The following is a 7,664-nucleotide window of genomic DNA, read 5'->3' on the forward strand; positions in this document are numbered from 1 at the left end:
CCTGCAGTTGCTGCTTTTATGTCCTTGGCTCTGAATAAAGATGTTAAGAGACCATCACCAGAACATCTGACAATTAATAATCTAATTGGACCAGTTCTAATTACTGAAACAGCCACGATTATTGGGTACCTGTGATTCACCAGGGTCTATGTTAGACATTTTGCTTATTTTGTTGTATTTGATCCTTAGAACAACCTTGCAAGGTAAATATCATGGCCTTCATTTTATAGATTTGGTAATTGATGGTTGGGAAAGTTAAGCCACTTACCCCCACACTCACACAACTTTAAGTTGTACAGTAAGAATTAGACTAAGTCTGCTTAAATCCAAAGCTTATGCCTTTTCAATGTGAAGTGCTGCTTCTTATCTATATGACAGGTAAAGAAAGTAAGTGATCACTTTGGTAGAACTATTGAACTATGGACTAAGAGCATGTTCCACATCATCTTAGGAGCCCCTTCCTCTTGGATTTGGTGGTGAAAAGACAACATAATGGTTACCAACATGAGCTTAGCATCAGAAAGACCTGGGAAAGCCCCAGTTTTACCACTTGCTAGCTGTGGGATCTTTGATAATGTAGACACTCCCTGACTTATAATGGTATGACTTAAGAAAGAGATACACATTCAGTAGAAATTGTCCTTTGAATTTTGATTTTGTTTCCTGGTTAGAGATATGTGGTACAATACTCTCCTAATGCTGGGTAGTGGCAAAGAACCACAGCTCCCAGCCACATGATGATGAACATAAACAACCGATACCCTAGTGCAGCAATTTTCAACTGGTGTGCTGTGGCACACTAGTGTACCACGAGAATTTTTAAAACATGTAATACCTGACTATTTAGTCAGGGGCGTTGACCTCTTTTCCCTTAGACTGTCAAATATAAAAATGACAACAGCTAACAAAACAATAGCCATCTGTAAATTAATGAAAATTATACCTTTTTTTTTCAGATAGGTAAAAATATATATTTTTTGGTGTGTTGTAAAATTGTAGTAATTAGTTTATGTGTGCCATGAGATGAAAAGGGTTGAAAAGTGCTGCTCAAGTGTATTCATTGCATTAGATGATTTTGCCAAACTGTAGGCTAATATACATGTTCTGAGCACACTTAAGGTAGGTTAGGATAAGCTATGATGTTCAGTAGGTTAGTTGTATTAAATGCATTTTGACTTAAGATATCTTCAACTTACGATGGGTGTATCATGACTTAACCTTATTGTAAGCTGAGGAGAATCTGTATTTATCTCTGGGTAGTTGTTTTCTCACCTGTAAAATGGGAGTAATAATATTATGGTAAATCCCTCATAAAACTGTAGTAAGATCATGCATGCAAAGTTATCTGGCTTAGCATCTGGCATGTATTATGTTTAATAAATCTTCACTATCATCATTAGTATAGTATCAATATTTTCATGTATAAAGTAAAGGAATTATCTCTTCTTTATTTGGAGATATGCCTCACTTAACACTCTAGCACAAATTAAACTGTAGCATCTACCCTAGTACCCCAAAGCTATGTTACAGCTGTAAGATTTACCAGATTATTCAAGACCTTTAAAAGTGCCATGCCCTAAAGACTTCATCAAAAATCTACTAGACCTAATAAATGAATTTTGCAAAGTAGCAGGATACAAAATTAATGTCAAGAAATCAACAACATTCTTATACACCAATGATGAAGTCACAGAAAGAGAAACTAAAAAAAAAATCTCATTTACCATCGCAGCAAAAAAATTAAGATACTTAGGAATAAACTTAACCAAAGAAGTAAGGGATCTATTTGCAGAAAACTACAGAACATTGAAGAAAGAAATAAAGAAAGATATAAAAAAGTGGAAGCACATACCCTGTTCATGGATTGGAAGAATTAACATCATTAAAATGTCCATATTACCCAAAGCAGTCTATAGATTCAATGCAATCCCCATCAAAATACCAACGACATATTTCACAGAAATAGAACAAATACTTCAAAAGTTTATATGGAACAGAAAAAGACCCCAAATAGCCACAGCAATCTTGAAAAAAAGAAGGACAAAGTAGGTGGGATCACAGTACCGGATATCAGATTATACTACAAAGCTACTGTAATCAAAACAGCCTGGTACTGGCACAAGAACAGGCATATAGACCAGTGGAACAGAACAGAGAACCCAGAAATGGACCCAAAACATTATGCTTAATTAATATTTGACAAAGGAGGCAAGTGCATACAATGGAGTAAAGACAGCCTCTTAATAAATGGTGTTGGGAAAATTGGACAACTGCATGCAAAAAAAAAGAAACTAGAAGATCAACTTACACCATACACAAGAATAAACTCAAAATAGATAAAACACTTAAATGTGACCCATGAATTCATAAAAATTCTATAAGAAAATGTAGGCAACAAAATTTCGGACATCATACGCAGCAGAATTTTCCCTGATACATCCCCTAAGGCAACAGAAACAAAGGAGAAAATGAACACATGGGACTACATCAAACTCAAAAGATTCTGCACAGCAAAAGAAACAACCACCAAAATGGAAATGCAACCCACTGTATGAGAGAGCATCATTGCCAATGATATATAAGAGAGGGGGGTAATTTCAAATATATACAGAATGCTCATACAACTCAACAAAAGGAAGACAAAAGAAAAAAAAAATTAAAAAATGGGCAGCGGAGCTAAATGGACACCTCTCCAAACAGGACATACAAATGGCCAAGAGACATATGAAGAATTGCTCAACATCAATAATCATCAGAAGATGCAAATTAAAACAACAATGAGGTATCACCTCACACCTGTCAGAATGGTTGCCATCAACCAATCATCAAACAACAAGTATTGGCGAGGGTGTGTAGAAAAAGTAACTCTAATATACTGCTGGGGGGAATGCAGACTCATGCAGCCACTATGGAAAACAATATGGTGTTACCTCAAAAAAATTAGAAATTGAACTTCCATTTGACCCAGTGATCCCACTTCTAGGAATATACCCTAGGAATCCTGAAACACCAATCATAAAGAATATATGTACCCCTATGTTCATAGCAGCACTATTTACAATAGCTAAGATCTGGAAATGGCCCAAGTGTCCATCAGTAGACAAATGGATCAAAAAACTATGGTACATATACACAATGGAGTACTTTGCAGCTGTAAGAAAGAAAGATCTCTTATCCTTTGAGACAACATGGAGGGACCTGGAAAGTACTATCCTAAGTGAAACAAGCCAAGCAGAAAAAGACAAATACCACATGATCTCACTTATTTGCGGAATATAATGAACATAACAGTCTGACGAATAGGGTAGACCCAGAAACGTGGAAGTAGGGTACAGATTGACAACTCTCAGAAGAGGGGATGGTGGGGGAGGGAAGAGATAATTCACAGAATTTATATGCATGTATGCATAACCTATGGACAAGTACAACAAAGCCAGGTATGGGGTGGGGGAGATGAGGAGGAGGGTGTCAATGGGTAAAAAATGGAGAAACTTCTGTAACAAAAATAAATTAATAAAAAATTATAATAAAAAAGTGCCATGCCTACATCTGAAAGTAATATAATACTGGTTACAAATTATAGTTCAATTAAAAAATAAAATAAAGCAATGTGTTAAATTATGTCAATGTTCTCAATTTTTTTTAAGTGCCACATTAGAGAAAAAAGAATCCTCAGAGGAACAAGAGTCTCAAATTTTTAAAGTAAACATAACATTTTTTTCTTAAAATAACCAAAACTACCTAATCAACCCTTCTATTCACCTGCCTCAACTATTTACCTAAATTTCGGAATCCTTTCTTGCTTCCTGAGAAGTTTTCATTGGGTCATATCTTAAATAGAGGTTTTCATATCTTAAATAGAGGTTTTAAGTCTACTTTACAGTAGACTTTTTTTATATAAAGATTTGTTCCTTTTCATACACTTTGCAAAGAATCAAATTGTTAGAATAACTTACCTCATATTGTATAAAAGCTTGAGTTCCTTATGCCCCACACTGAAATATTTGGGGTCTATGTACCATACAGTTATTTTCATTACAATAGGCTTATTTTTGCCATAAAGCAATTACACAGTTTTTACCTCAACATGGTAAGCAGAAGGCAGTGCTTATAAAGAATAGGCTTCATCCTCAGGATCAAACAGCTTAGCAAGATTAAGTCAAATGGCCAATTTATAAAATTATGTTTAAAAAATATACAATGAGGAACTTTAATTTTATTATAACTGCAACCATAGACATTTAGCCTTTAGGAAAACGGAAGTCGTTTATAATATCCTTCAAAGCTGTAGTAGGGTATAAGTAGCAAAGTCTTCTTTAGCAGCTCCTTAGAAATAAACAGGGAGTTTCAAATAACAACTCAGTACCCCAAACTCAATAAGCAGATCAAGTTGACTTAACAAGCAGTCCCCACCCTTCACTCTCTGCTCCAACCTGGAGAACATCTAGTTTTTCCAATGTGCTTTGCTCTTTTATTTCTCCAAGCCTTCACATGAACTATTTTCTCTGCCCAGAATATTCTTACCCTACTACTTCACTTATTTTACTCATCTTTCTGATCTCATCTAAAATGTCATTCTCTCAAAAATCTTTCCTTGACCATCCTCTCTCCACAAGTTTGTGTTAGTTGATACTGCTATATGTGATCAGAACACCATACATTATCCCTGTCAGAGAACATACTTCATCACACTGTATTGTAATGGCTAATTTTCTGTATTAAACTGCATGCTCAATAAAACAAAGAATGTATTTCTTTCTCACCATTATATCTCAATATCTGGCAAACTACTTAGTAAATAAATATTGGTTGAATTTAGTCAAATTGAATATAACTGTATTTGAGCTCCCATAGATATGAAAGCTACCCAAAGAGTAAACTTATGATGTAGATATTTAACATTCTCTGGCACTTATGAGCTATAGTTCAGAGCCAGCCAATGAAACTGTAAGCTACCTAAGTGCAGTTATCATAGCTGTCATGTTCACAATTGTAGCTTCAACACTGTGAACGATATTAAGGATATGATGAGAGCTCAGGAAATATTCGATGAATGAATGAATAGACAAGTGAGCAGCTCTCATTTTACACTTTCTCCCAATCAAGAAAAGTTTATGTCCTTGGATCATAAGGGAATTCCCGCCAGGATCCTCCACTTCCTCCATGAAACCTTCTCAAATCCCCACTGCCCCTAAACAGAAAGCTTTATACCAAACTGAATGAATACAGAAGGCAAACCTATACAATGAGAGCATAATACACATTCCTTAGAAGAAATAGTCAATAGAATGGCTAATCAAATCAGGATTCAAAATGATCTCAATAAACCAGAATAAAATGCCTAAACCCAAAAGATTCAATTTAACTGAAATATGCACTAGGTTTGGCATTCAGGTTCAAAATATCAATTTCACAAGAAGAGAATAGGGAGAAACCAGTCTTAACAGTGCTTTGTAAGAAATAGACCTGGGGATTTTAGTTGGCCTCAATATCAGTTTGAGCTAGCAGTGAGATGTGACTGCTAAAGATGCAAGTGCAATCTAAAGCTATACCATCAGAATTATTTTGACCAGTTCACAAAAAGTAGTGGTCCCACAATACCCTGCTCTAGTCCAACCACATCTGTAGCACTGTTTTCAACATTTTAAGAGACACATTTAAAAACTAGATAAAGTTTAGAATAGATAAACTAGAATGGTGAAAGAGAACAGAAAACATAGCATGATAGGTAGCTGGAAGACCTGGGAATGTTTGAACTCAACAAAAAATTTGAAGATGAGTAATGTAGTAGCATCTCTGGGCAGGGAGAAAGAAACAGGAGGTAAGGAATGGCGAGGTATGTGTATTGAAAAAGTCCCACCAATAAGTCTATACACACACAACCTACCATACTCACCTAATAAACATGGTTGGGAATCACTGTTCTTAAGGAAATAAATTAAACCAGCAAACTAAATATTACAGGAGGGCAATTCTAGAAAACAATATTACAATGTTATTATGGTTGAGGCAATCTAACAATGCAATAGACTGCATAATGAGGCAACAAGCCCCCCATCAGAGAAAATATTTAAACAGAAACTGGACACCCACTGTCAGGGATGTTAAAGAGCAAATTATTTGGGGAGTCAGTTGTTGAAGGAGATGGACTGAATAATAAAGATTCTATGATTCCATGTCTTTCCACTTCCCTGAATTTCCAAAACATTGAGCTTGTCTTGTTTCTCTGGCAATTACTATTCATTTCTTCAGACAGTATTTATACAAGACCTGTGTGAGGGTACATTCTATGTACAAAAATTTGTGCAGAATAGGCTGTCAAATGCTTAGTGAATAAATGAATCCTTGAATTGTAAAAAAAAAAAAAAAAAAAAAAAAACATTAAGAAATTTTAGCTCTCTGCTTCTCCAATTCTTCAGACAGCCGAGTCTTCCTGTGCAGCACCAGCTTCAGCCCTGAGACACAATGGTGAAGGTTTGAGTGAACGGAATTGGCCGTATTGGGCACCCGGTCAGCAGGGCTGCTTTTAACTCTGGCAAAGTAGATATTTTCACTATCAAAGACCCATTCATTGACCTCAACTACATGGTCTACATGTTCCAGTATGATTCTACTCATGACAAGTTCAAAGGCATAGTCAAGGCTGAGAACAAGAAGCTTGTTATCAATGCAAAGCCCATCTCCATCTTTCAGGAGCGAGATCAAGTGAGGTGATGCTGGTGCTGAGTATGTTGTGGAGTCCACCTGTGTCTTCACTACCATGGAGAAGGCTGGGGTTCACTTGAAGGGTGGAGTCAAGAGGGTCATCATCTCTGCCCCTTCTTCGGATGCCTCCATGTTTATGATGGGCATGAACTATGACAAGTATGACAACTCCCTCAAGATTGCCAGCAATACCTCCTGCACCACCAACTACTTGGCCACCCTGGCCAAGGTCATCCATGACAACTTTGGCATCATGAAGGGACTCATGACCACAGTCCACATTGCCACCCAGAAGACTGTGGATGGCCTCTCTGGGAAGCTGTGGTGTGATGGCCAAGGGGCTGTGCAGAACACCATCCCTACTTCTACTGGAACTGCCAAGGCTGTGGGCAAGGTCATCCCTGAGTTGAACATGAAGCTAACTGGCATGGTCTTTCATGTCCCCACTCCCAATGTGTCCATTGCGGATCTGACATGCCGCCTGAAGAAAGCTGCCAAATACAATGACCTCAAGAAGGTAGTAAAGAAGGCATCAGAGGGCCCCCTCAAGGGCATCCTGGGCTATACTGAGGACCAGGTTGCCTCCTGCAACTTTAATAGGGACACTCACTCCTTCACCTTTGATGCTGGGGCTGGCATTGCCCTCAATGACCACTTTGTCAAGCTTGTTTCCTGGCATGACAATGAATTTGGCTACAGCAACAGGGTGGTGGACCTCATGGTCCACATGGCCTCTAAGGAGTAAGAGCCCCTTGGACCACCAACCCCAGTGAGAAGGAGAAAGGCCCTCAAATGCTGGGGACTCCTTGTCCCAAATTGATCCCCTAACACACTGAGATCTTCTGATCTTTAGTTTCCATCCCAGACCCCCTGAAAAAGAGGAGGGGCTTATGGAGCCCTACTTTGTCATATACCATCAATAAAGTTCACTTTACCAACCAAAAATGAAAAAATAAAAA

The 7,664-nt window shown here is 37.5% G+C and overlaps 1 pseudogene; it reads left to right on the forward strand.

Annotated features, from left to right (window-relative positions):
- The first annotated feature begins 6,465 nt into the window (after positions 1 to 6,465).
- Positions 6,466 to 7,458, forward strand: LOC118636414 (annotated as a pseudogene).
- Positions 7,459 to 7,664: the final 206 nt, after the last annotated feature.

The sequence above is a fragment of the Molossus molossus genome, unplaced genomic scaffold (assembly GCF_014108415.1).
Source record: "Molossus molossus isolate mMolMol1 unplaced genomic scaffold, mMolMol1.p scaffold_m16_p_2, whole genome shotgun sequence".
NCBI classification, from domain to species: Eukaryota; Metazoa; Chordata; class Mammalia; order Chiroptera; family Molossidae; genus Molossus; species Molossus molossus.